Below are 12,047 nucleotides of genomic sequence, written 5' to 3'. Positions count from 1 at the left end.
TCAGCTGCTAGAGTGAGCCAGTCAAAACAACAGTTTCAGTCACAGGAATGAAATTTCTCCAACCCACCCAGGCTCAGCAAAGAGTTTCCCAAAGGAACTTGAGCTGAAGGAAGAGAAAGAAGACAAGGCACAAAGTTCACTCCCCTCTAATTCAAACCAGCCAACTGCTGGCTCTAGTCTCTGACTCAAGAGTTCTTTGTCTCTGCAAATTGTTCTCCTTTCTCTGGGTTCCAAGCCTCCTTTCTTCATATTTTCCAATCATCCTATGTTCTCTTCAGTAACTCATTACCTGTGTGATTTTGAGAGACACTTAGACCCTTTTGTGCTGACTAGATTTGCATGAGAATATTTGCTGTGACGCTCTGAATGACTTTCACTAAGGCATCAACCTACTTACTCTGTTCTGAGATTTCATTTATTTAAATAGAAAGAAACACACTCTCAATAGCTATGCTGTGCATTGACAGGGGCCATTAATATTAATATTAGTTCCCTTAGAAAGACTGGGATGACCTCATATTGAGAATGCTAAACATTTCCTGGGTTTGCACTGTGAAAATGAAATCCAAGCACTAGAAATAAGTCTTTGAAGACTCTTGCTTTCATCACCCTTAGACAAAGTCTCATGAGGCAACCTGAATGTCAATATCATTTTCTCTATTACCATTTCTGATGTACTAGAAAGACCTCAACTTCTGGAGTTGGGTGTAAATCTCATCACTGCCACTGACTTGGCTATTCTGTTCAGCAAGTAATTTATCAAAACCAGTTAAGTTTGGGGAGGATTCGCAAAATAATTAGCTGACAATTTCCCCCACACCTTAGTTCTAGGACAAATGAAAAAATACTCTATGCTGCCATATTGTACTGTGTTTCACTAAGTATGTTCTGTAGATCGATTCTTAATTTATTTGACCATAGAACTTTTTTCTCAGAGCATTTTAGGAAATCAAGGTATGAAAAAACTCTTTAGGAAATGGTAATTTCTCTGGGCACTTTCAACTTCAAACTATACTCCTTAAATGTTCTCAGTCCCACTGGCCACATTTCAAACGGCTACCCTATTGGACAGTGCAGAATGGAACATTCCACTATCGCAGATTGTTCTGGAGGATAGCACTAGCCTAGAGTGTTCCTTATAGCCTGATAGTCATATTCATAATTGAATCCAGTCCCTAAAGACACTCACAAAATACTAACTTTAGAGAAAACTGTTAAGCAACATCTTACCTGAGTAATCAAAGATAACAGCCCAACAATGGTCCACAGAGACATCATGTATCTCCTGTAATGAATGTTAAGAAGAACACAACATCTCATGTCATGTTTCTGCCAACAATACATAACCTGAACCTAATCATTAGGAAACATCGAACACAAATTTAAAGATATCCCATAAAATAACCTGTCTGTATTCTTTAAAATATCAAGGGCACAAAAGACAGAGGAAAATTAAAAAACTGTGCTAGATTAAAGGAAAATAAAGAAACATGATGACAAAATATAATGCGTGCTTTTTAGTCAGGGAAAAGAAAAACTATAAACTATAATCATTAGGGCAACTGATAAAATTTGAATATGGACCATGGGTCAGATAATAGTATTATAAAAATGTTTATTGATTTTGATTATTAAAAGGTAGTCATATAAGAGAAAGTCCTTCATCTTAAGAAATATTACACTGAGGGAATTTGCTTGTGGTCCAGTGGTAAGAACTCTGTGCTTCCACTGCTGAGTGCCTGCGTTTGATCCCTGGTCAGGGAACTAAAAACCCACAAGCCACGTGGCACAGCAAAAATAAATAAATAAAAAAGAGAAATACAACAGAAAAGTACTTAAGAAGTACTTAAGATCAAAGAACTCTCTGAGTTCCGAATGAAATGGAGACAGCATACCCCACTCTCTCTCCCACCGAATGTAATTAAGTCCCTTAAAGACAGTGTATGGAGGACTTTGAAAAGTCAGTGGCAACAGGTAGACTGGGAAAGACAAACAAATATCTGAGAACCACTAAACTGGGGGTAGTTTTCTGAAATCTAGTTTCTCCCAAGCTGAATTCAAAGACAACCTAAATTCTACAAGTATATACCAGAGCAGATAGAAGGTGTTCCAAAAGTCCTCTCTTTCTTGTCCAAGAAGAGAATAAGAATAGCCTCTTATGGGTCAGAAAGATTGAGGGAAATCCTCTGGGTTTTTCATTCCCTCTCTTGTCCCAGCCCCTATTTAATCCTACAGTGACACAGAGGCAACAACAGCAAAACAAAACTTAGAGAGAGGAAACCCTTCTCTCTGAGCAAAGAAACCATGGAATCAAGAGTGTGAGAGGAATCCCTGTTGCTCTTTTCTCTCTGATCTCTCACTACAAGGTCCCAGGAGCAGACACGGTTGTGAGCAGTGCACAACACATCAGGGAAACTAAAGCCATGATTTTCCAGTCAGAAGACGAGGAAAGGGGTGCCTAAGAGCAGGAAAGATTTCCCTGGGGGGAAGGCATAGACAGAAGGAAGTTTCAGAAAGCCATGCCTTAAAACTATGCATGGACTCCTGGCCTCATCTCTGAATTGTGCATGTGGATCATCGAAAAAGCAAGAGAGTTCCAGAAAAACATCTACTTCTGCTTTATTGACTATGCCAAAACCTTTGACTGTGTGGATCACAATAAACTGTGGGAAATTCTGAAAGACATGGGAATACCAGGCCACCTGACCTGCCTCTTGGGAAACCTGTATGCAGGTCAGGAAGCAACAGTTAGAACTGGACATGGAACAACAGACTGGTTCCAAATAGGAAAAGGAGTTCGTCAAGGCTGCATTTTGTCACCCTGCTTATTTAACTTATCTGCAGAGTACATCATGAGAAACGCTGGCCTGGAAGAAGCACAAGCTGGAATCAAGATTGCCAGGAGAAATATCAACAACCTCAGATATGCAGATGACACCACTCTTATGGCAGAAAGTGAAGAGGAACTAAAGAGCCTCTTGATGAAAGTGAAAGAGGAGAGTGGAAAAGTTGGCTTAAAGCTCAACATTCAGAAAACTAAGATCATGGCATCCGGTCCCATCACTTCATGGCAAATAGATGGGGAAACAGTGGAAACAGTGTTAGTGTTTATTTTTCTGGGCTCCAAAATCACTGAAGATGGTGATTGCAGCCATGAAATTAAAAGACGCTTACTCCTTGGAAGGAAAGTTTTGACCAACTAGACAGCATATTAAAAAGCAGAGACAGTACTTTGCCAAAAAAGTCCATCTAGTCAAGGCTATGGTTTTTCCAGTGATCATGTATGGATATGAGAGTTGGACTATAAAGAAAGCTGAGTGCTGAAGAATTGATGCTTTTGAACTGTGGTGTTGGAGAAGACTCTTGAGAGTCCCTTGGACTGCAAGGAGATCCAACCAGTCCATCCTAAAGGAGATCAGTCCTGGGTGTTCATTGGAAGGATGTTGAAGCTGAAACTCCAATACTTTGGCCACCTGATGCGAAGAGCTGACTCATTTGAAAAGACCCTGATGCTGGGAAAGATTGAGGGAAGGAGAAGGGGATGACAGAGGATGAGATGGTTGGATGGACATGGGTTTGGGTGGACTCAGGGAGTTGGTGATGGACAGGGAGGCCTGGCGTGCTGCGGTTCATGGGGTCACAAAGAGTCGGACACGACTGAGCGACTGAACTGAACTGACCGTAAATAGCATTGAGGACTGATAAACAAGATGAGTCACTGCCTAAGTCCCAGACTGGTCACTGGGTGTGACACACAGATTGCGTGCATGGGCACAGAGTTGTGTCCAACTATTTGCAACCCCATGGACTGTAGCCAGCCAGGCTCTTCTGCCCAAGGAATTTTCCAGGCAAGAATTGGAGTGGGTAGCCATTTCCTCCTCCAGGGGATCTTTCTAACCCAGGGACTGAATTCATGTCTGTTGTGTCTCCCGCAGTGGAGGAGGGTTCTTTACCAGCTATGCTGCTGGGGAAGCCCTACACACAGGAGACAGAGCCAAGTAGCACAACAAAGATTTTGAAAACTGAACTGATGTTGGAATCATAGCCCAAAAGAGGCAGGGTAAGGACTTGCAAAGTAAACCTAAACTGTTTAATTGCCTACTATACAAATGAACTTCAAACATTCTCTACAGGATTTAAACAAAACCTAAAATCCCATTACATACTATTCAAAATGTCCAGGATCATATCCAGAATTATTCAGCATATAAAAAACTGGGAAAATCTTGATGTTTCTCAAGGGAAAAGGCAATCAGTAGCCAAGAGCACAGATGTTGAAATTAAACCAAGATTTTAAAAGAGTTATTAAAATCATTCTCTAATAAGTAAATGTAAAAACCCTTGAAACAAATGAAAAATAGAAAGTCTCAAGAGAGAAACAAAAGGTATTAAAAACTACCAAAAGAAAAGGTTAGAACTGAAAACATACAATGACTGAAATAAAAACTTACTAGATGGGCTCACTAATAAACTTCAAGATATCAGTAAAAATTATCCAATCTGAACAATAGGGATTTTAAAAGTTTTTTTGTGTAAAGCAGAGCCGAGAGAACCTGTGGGACAATAGGTGAAACTCAAACAGAAAAAAAAAACTCAAAATTATTCATATCCAGATAATACCAGACCCAAAAGGCTGAAAACAAAAGACAAAATATCTTGAAAGCAGCCAGAGAAAAATAATAGCTAATACATAGGTGGTCATAATTTTGATCCAAATGACTTCATCATCATCATTTTTGTTAGTCATTCAGCCACATCCAACTCCATGGACTGTAGCTTGTCAGGCTCCTCTCTCCATGGGACTCTCCAGGCAAGAATACTGGTGTGGCTAGCCATTTCCTTCTCCAGGGTATCTTCCTGACCCAGGGATGGAATCCAGGGTTTCCCATATTGCAGGCACATTTTTTACCATCTGAGCCACCAGGGAAACCCGGAATGACTTCATGCTTCTCATTAAAAACCACGAGAGCCAGGAGGCAATGAAACATTTTTAAAATGCTGAAAGAAAACAGCTTTCAACCCATAATTCTATATCCAGTTAAAATATCTTTCAGGAATGTAGCTAAAATAAAGATATTCTCAGATGAAAAAATGACTGAGAAAATATATCATTAGCAGACTTACTCTAAAAAAGTTTCAATTAAAGTTTTCCAGATAGAAGAGAAATAATAAAAGTAAGAATGCTTATAAATCAGAAAAGACCTAGTTAAGTGGAGACACATTCTATCAATATGATGATAGATTGAAAGAATCAGTTTAACATGCCAATTCTCCTCAATTTCTCTATAGATTTAATGTAATTCCAATTAAATTCCAGCAAGATTTTTTGTAGTGACAGACAAGCTGAGTCTAAAATTTATATGGAAAATCAAAGGAACTTGAATATCCAGAACAATTTTTAAATGAATAAAGTTGGAGGATTCACACTACCTAATTTTTACACTTATTATAAAGCTACAGGGCTTCCCAGGTGGCGCCAATGATAAAGAACCCACTTGGCAATGCAGGAGACCTACGAGACGGGTCTTCGATCCCTGGGTGGAGAGGATTCCTTGTAAGAGGGCATGGAAACCCACTCCAGTATACTTGCTTGGAAAATCCCATGGACAGAGGACCCTGGTGGGTTACAGTCCATGGGATCACAAAGAGTCAGGGATGACTAAAGTGACTTAGCATATATGCATAAAGCTACAGTATTATAAAGTATACAGTGTAAAGTGTACAGTGTAAAGCAAACAGAATATAAAGGCAGTATGGTATTGCAAAGCAAAATACAGAGATCAATGGAAGAGAATAAAAACCTCAAAAGTAGACTACTCAAATATGGGCAAAAATGTAAAGGTAATTCATTGGAGAAAGGACGGTCTTTTCAACAAATGGTTTTGAAACAATCAGCATCCAGATTGAAACACACACACACACACACACACACACATATATATATAATTATCAATCTAAGCCTTGCACCTTGTAAAAAATTTCCAAAGTTAAAACCTAAAACTTTTAGAAGAAAACCTTCATAACTTGCATTAGGCAAAGAGTTCTTAAATATGACACAAAAAGCACAATCCAGAAGAGAAAAAATAAGTTGGACTTCATCAAAATTAATAAGTTTAGTTCAGTTCAGTTGCTCAGTCATGTCCGACTCTTTGCGACCCCATGAACTACAGCATGCCAGGCCTCCCTGTCCATCACCAACTCCCGGAGTTCACCCAAACCCATGTCCATTGGGTCGGTGATGCCATCCAATCATCTCATCCTCTGTTGTCCCCTTCTCCTCCTGCCCTCAATCTTTCCCAGCATCAGGGTCTTTTCAAATGAATCAGCTCTTTGCATCAGGTGGCCAAAGTATTGGAGTTTCAACTTCAACATTAAATCAGATATTCAACAAAGGATTGAATATTGAAAAAACTCTCAAAATCAGCAATAATAAAATAAACTACCCAATTTAAAAATGAGTGAAAGATCTGAATATTTTATCAAAGATGAATATACAGGTGGCAAATAAACACATGAAGTGATGCTTATCATCACTAGCCTGTAGTACAAATTAAAACCACAATGTAATACAATTACATACCTAATAAATGGTTAAAACTAAAAAAAAAAAAAACCTGACAAAATTAGGTGCTAACAAGGATGCATAACAATTGAACTTTACATACATTTCTAGTAGTTATACAAAAAATTAAAGTTGTCTTAGAAAATAGTTTGAAAGCGAAAGTCAGTCATGTCTGATTCTTTGCGACTCCATGGACTACAGAGTCCATGGCATTCTCCAGACCAGAATACTGGAGTGGGTAGCCTTTCCCTTCTCCAGGGGATCTTCCCAACCCATGGATTGAACCCAGATCTCCCACACTGCATGTGGATTTTTTACCAGCTGAGCTATCAGGGAAGCTCTTAGAAAATAGTTTATTAGTTTCTTATTCATTTAAACATACACCAACCATATGACCCAGTAACTTCACTCACGCCTAGATATTTACAGTAGAGAAAATTCAAACTTATTGCTTAAAAACCTGTACATGAATGTTTATCACAAGTCTATTCATGATTGCCAAAAAGAGAACCACCCCAAATGCATCAATGTGAGAATGAATAAGTTTCCATATATTGCAATACTCAGAAAATATAAAAGGACAAATGACTGTTACATACAACATGAATAAAACTCAAAATGTGCTAAGTGAAATAAGCCCATCTCAAAAGGTTATATTTGAATAATTGCATTTATATGACTTCATGGAAAAGACAAAACTGTACCAAAGGATTACAGATCTGTACCAAAGGATTACAGAACTGTACCAAAGGATTATAGATGTCACTCATTTTTAAATTGCCAGGGTTTAGGGGTAGGGATGGGGCAACATGAGAAAAGCTTGGTGGTAATAGAACCATTTAGTATCCTGACCATGGCTTGGTTACATGTACTAAAACACATAGAACTGTACACCAGAAGAGAAAGGAAGTCAATATTACCATGAAAGTGAAGTCACTCAGTCGTGTCCGACTTTTTGTCACCACATGGACTGTAGCCTACCAGGATCCTCCATCCATGGGATTTTCCAGGCAAGAGTACTGGAGTGTGGTGCCTTTTCCTTCTCCAGGGGATCTTTCCAACCCAGAGATTGAACCCAGGTCTCCCGTGTTGCAGGCATACGCTTTACCATCTGAGCCTAAAAAATTACCATAGGTATTTTTTAAATTAGTAACAATAATACTTTAAGTAAAAGAGCAGAGGAGCATGATGGCTACAATGTTCTCTCAACTGGCTCAGAAAAATCTCTGTGTATACAGATTGACAGGCAGAGATAATGGATAGGTAGAATGATAGAGCAAATGGAGAAAAATATACACAACTGGTGAATCTACATAAAAGGTGTAAAACAATTCTTTGTATCATTTTGGCAACTTTTCTGAAAGTTGAAATTACACCCCCTAAAAACTTTCCACAGAAGTATATAAAAAAATACATCTGAAATAAAATATATTTAATAATATTTCCAAAAATATCACATGACATACACTATACCAATTTTTTTATCCACTGCATTCAATGATCTCTCTTCTACATTTGAGCTTCAGAAGTACCATACAGTAAATCTGGAATGGCAAATAGTTTTCAACTTGTGTGCCTATTCTAATCTACTCTTTGTGGGAAGTAGGAGCACTGAGTTGAGGATTACTTAGCAAAGGTCAGGCTCATGGAGGAAGAGTTCTGTTATTGATTCCTGATGCCTGCCATGGGAGCCGACTAAGATTCTACCAGGATGCATTCCAAGAACACCTTTATGAAGCTTATATCATCCTCTTACTGATGACCATATTTCTTCTTAAAAATCACTGCTTAAAGTTATAATAGTCAATGACATTTTTATTAATTAATATACAGGAATACCTTGGAGATATTTCAGTTTTAAGTTCTAGACCACCATAAGAAAACAAATATCACAGTAAAGTAAGTCGCACAAAATTTTTGGTTTCCCAGTGCATATAAAAATTACTTGTGCTTTTACTGTAGTCTGTTAATTGTATTATATAACATTATGTCTAAAAAAATGTGCATAACAATTTTTTAAATACTTTATTGCTTAAAAATGCTAACCATCATTTGAGCCTTCAGTGAGTTATACTATTTCTGCTGACAGAGAGTCTTGCCTCAGTGTTGAGAGTGGTTGACTAATCAGAGTGGTGGCTGCTGAAAGTCTGGGTGGCTATGACAATTTCTTAAAATAAAACAATGATGATGCTTGAATTGACTCACTCTCCCTGGTGTAAATGATTTCTCTGTAACCTGCCATGCTACTTAATAGCATCTTACCCACTGCAGACCTTCTTTCAGGATTGGAACCAATTCTCTCAAACTCTGCCACTACTTTAGCAACTAAATTTATGTACTAATCAAACTCTTTTGTTGTCATTTTAACAATCTTCACCTGGAGTAGGCTCCATCTCAAGAAGCCACTTCCTTTGCTTATCTGTGAGAAGCAACTCTTCATTCGTTCATGTTTGGTCATGTGTGTGTATGCTCGGTCATGTCTGACTCTTTGCAACCCCAAAGACTGTAGCCCCCAGGCTCCACTGTCCATGGGATTTCCCAGGTAAGAATACTAGAGTGGGTTGCCAATTCCTTCTCCAGGGATCTTTGACTCAGGGATCAAACCCACACCTGAGTCTCCTGCCTAGGCAGGCAGGTTCTTTACCACCAGCGTCACTTGGGAAGCCATGTTTGGTCATGACATTGCAGCAATTCAGTCACATCTTCAGGCCCCACTTCTAATTTTAGTTCTCTTGTTTTTTCCACATCTTCAGTTATTTCCTCCAATGAAATCTTGAACCCCTCAAAGTCATCCATGAATGTTGGAATCAACTTCCAAACTGCTATAAATGTTGATATTTTGACCTCTTTCCATGAATCACATATGTGTTCATAATGATATTTGCAATGGTGAATCCTTTCCAGAAGGTTTTCAATTTACTTTGCCCAGATCTATCAGAGGAATCACTATCTATGGCAACAACAACCTTACAAAAGGTATTTCTCAAATCATAAGACTTGAAAGGCAAAATTACTCCTTGTTCAAAGGGCCCTAAAATGAATGTTGTGTCAGTTCAGTTCAGTTCAGTCGCTCACTCGTGTCCGACTCTTTGCCACTCCATGAATCGCAGCACATCAGGCCTCCCTGTCCATTACCAACTCCTGGAGTTCACCCAGACTCACGTCCATCGAGTCAGTGATGCCATCCACCCATCTCATCCTCTGGCGTCCCCTTCTCCCCCTGCCCCCAATCCCTCCCAGCATCACAGTCTTTTCCAATGAGTCAACTCTTTGCATGAGGTGGCCAAAGTACTGGAGTTTCAGCTTCAGCATCACTCCTTCCAAAGAAATCCCAGGGCTGATCTCCTTCAGAATGGACTGGTTGGACCTCCTTACAGTCCAAGGGATTCTCAAGAGTCTTCTCCAACAGCACAGTTCAAAAGCATCAATTCTTTGGCGCCCAGCCTTCTTCACAGTCCAACTCTCACATCCATACATGACCACAGGAAAAACCATAGCCTTGACTAGATGAACCTTTGTTGGCAAAGCAATGTCTCTGCTTTTGAATATGCTATCTAGGTTGGTCATAACTTTTCTTCCAAGGAGTAAGCGTCTTTTAATTTCATGGCTGCAGTCACCATCTGCAGTGATTTTGGAGCCCAAAAAAATAAAGTCTGACACTATTTACACTGTTTCCCCATCTATTTCCCATGAAGTGATGGGACCGGATGCCATGATCTTTGTTTTCTGAATGTTCAGCTTTAAGCCAACTTTTTCACTCTCCACTTTCACTTTCATCAAGAGGCTTTTGAGTTCCTCTTCACTTTCTGCCATAAGGGTGGTGTCATCTGCATATCTGAGGTTATTGATATTTCTCCCGGCAATCTTGATTCCAGCTTGTGCTTCTTCCAGTCCAGCGTTTCTCATGATGTACTCTGCATATAAGTTAAATAAGCAGGGTGACAATATACAGCCTTGATGTACTCCTTTTCCTATTTGGAACCAGTCTGTTGTTCCATGTCCAGTTCTAACTGTTGCTTCCTGACCTGCATACATTTCTCAAGAGGCAGATCAGGTGGTCTGGTATTCCCATCTCTTTCAGAATTTTCCACGGTTTATTGTGATCCACACATTCAAAGGTTTTGGCATAGTCAATAAAGCAGAAATAGATGTTTTTCTGGAACTCTCTTGCTTTTTCCATGATCCAGAGGATGTTGGCAATTTGATCTCTGGTTCCTCTGCTTTTTCTAAAACCAGCTTGAACATCAGGAAGTTCACGGTTCACGTATTGCTGAAGCCTGGCTTGGAGAATTTTGAGCATTACTTTATTAGCATGTGAGATGAGTGCAATTGTGCGGTAGTTTAAGCATTCTTTGGCATTGTGTAGCAGGCTTGAAAACATGAATCTCGTACATCTCCATCATAGCTCTTGGATGACCAGTTGTTTGTCAATAAGCAGTAATATATTGAAAGGGATCTTTATTTTCTGGGCAGTAGGTCTCAACAGTGGGTTGAAAATACTCAGTAAAGCATGCTGTCAACAGTTGTGCTGGCATCCAGGCTTTGTTGTTCCTCTGACAGAGCACAGGCAGAGTAGATAGCATAATTGTGAAGGGCCTTTTCAGGATCTTAAATGAGCATTGGCTTCAACTTAAAGTCACCAGCCACTTTAGCCTAACAAGAGGATCAGCCTGTCCTTTGAAGCTTTGAAGCCATGCACTGACTTATCCTATCTATGAAAGTCCTAGATAGCATCTTCTTCCAATATAACGCTATTTCATCTATATTGAAAATCTGTTTAATGTCGCCACCTTCATTAATTATCTTGGGTAGATCGTCTGGATAACTTGCTGCAGTTTCTTTGTCAGCACCTACTGCTTCACCTCGCACTGGTTCTTTATTTAAGCCTCATGAACCAAACTCGGCTAGCTTTCAATTTTAAATCTGCAACTTCCTCACTTCTCTTAACCTTCACAGAAATGAAGCAAGTTAGGGCCTTGCTCTGAATCAGGCTTTGGCTTAAGGGAATGCTGTGGTTCGTCTGATCTTCTATCCAGACCACTACAACTTTCTCCACATCAGCAATAAGGCTATGCTGCTTTTTTTTTTTTTTTTTTTTTAATCATTCGTGCGTTCACTGAAGTAGCACTTTCAATTTCCTTCAAGAACTTTTCCTTTGCATTCACAACTTGGCTAACTGGTACAAGAAGCCTAGTTTTTAGCCTATCTTTTCAGACTTTCAATATGCCTTCCTCACTAAGCTTAATCATTTCTAGCTTTTGATTTAAAGTGAGAGATCTGTAATTCTTTCTTTCACTTGAACACTTAGAAGGCGTTATACAATTGTTAATTGGCCTGACTTTGATACTGTTGTGTGTCAGGGAATAGGAAGGTCCCAAGGAGAGGGAGAGAGATGGGGGAACGGCCTGTCTATGGAGCAATCAGCACACACACATTTATCAAGTTAATCATCTGATATGGGCACAGTTTGTGGTGCCCCAAAACA

The 12,047-nt window shown here is 39.4% G+C and overlaps 1 long non-coding RNA gene across 1 annotated transcript in view; it reads right to left on the bottom strand.

The window, feature by feature from the left end:
* Positions 1-7,664, bottom strand: part of LOC129641438 (uncharacterized) — a 54,833-nt gene extending 47,169 nt beyond the window's left edge. Inside the window, exons 1-2 of the long non-coding RNA XR_008709329.1 lie at positions 7,483-7,664; positions 1,231-1,285 (exon numbers count right to left, since the gene is read on the bottom strand). This is a non-coding gene — a long non-coding RNA (uncharacterized LOC129641438). The remainder of the gene's footprint in view (positions 1-1,230; positions 1,286-7,482) is intronic.
* Between the last annotated feature and the right edge of the window lie 4,383 nt (positions 7,665-12,047).

The sequence above is a fragment of the Bubalus kerabau genome, chromosome 1 (genome assembly GCF_029407905.1).
Source record: "Bubalus kerabau isolate K-KA32 ecotype Philippines breed swamp buffalo chromosome 1, PCC_UOA_SB_1v2, whole genome shotgun sequence".
In the NCBI taxonomy this organism is placed as follows: domain Eukaryota; kingdom Metazoa; phylum Chordata; class Mammalia; order Artiodactyla; family Bovidae; genus Bubalus; species Bubalus kerabau.
This window is presented reverse-complemented; position numbering and strand designations above follow the sequence as displayed.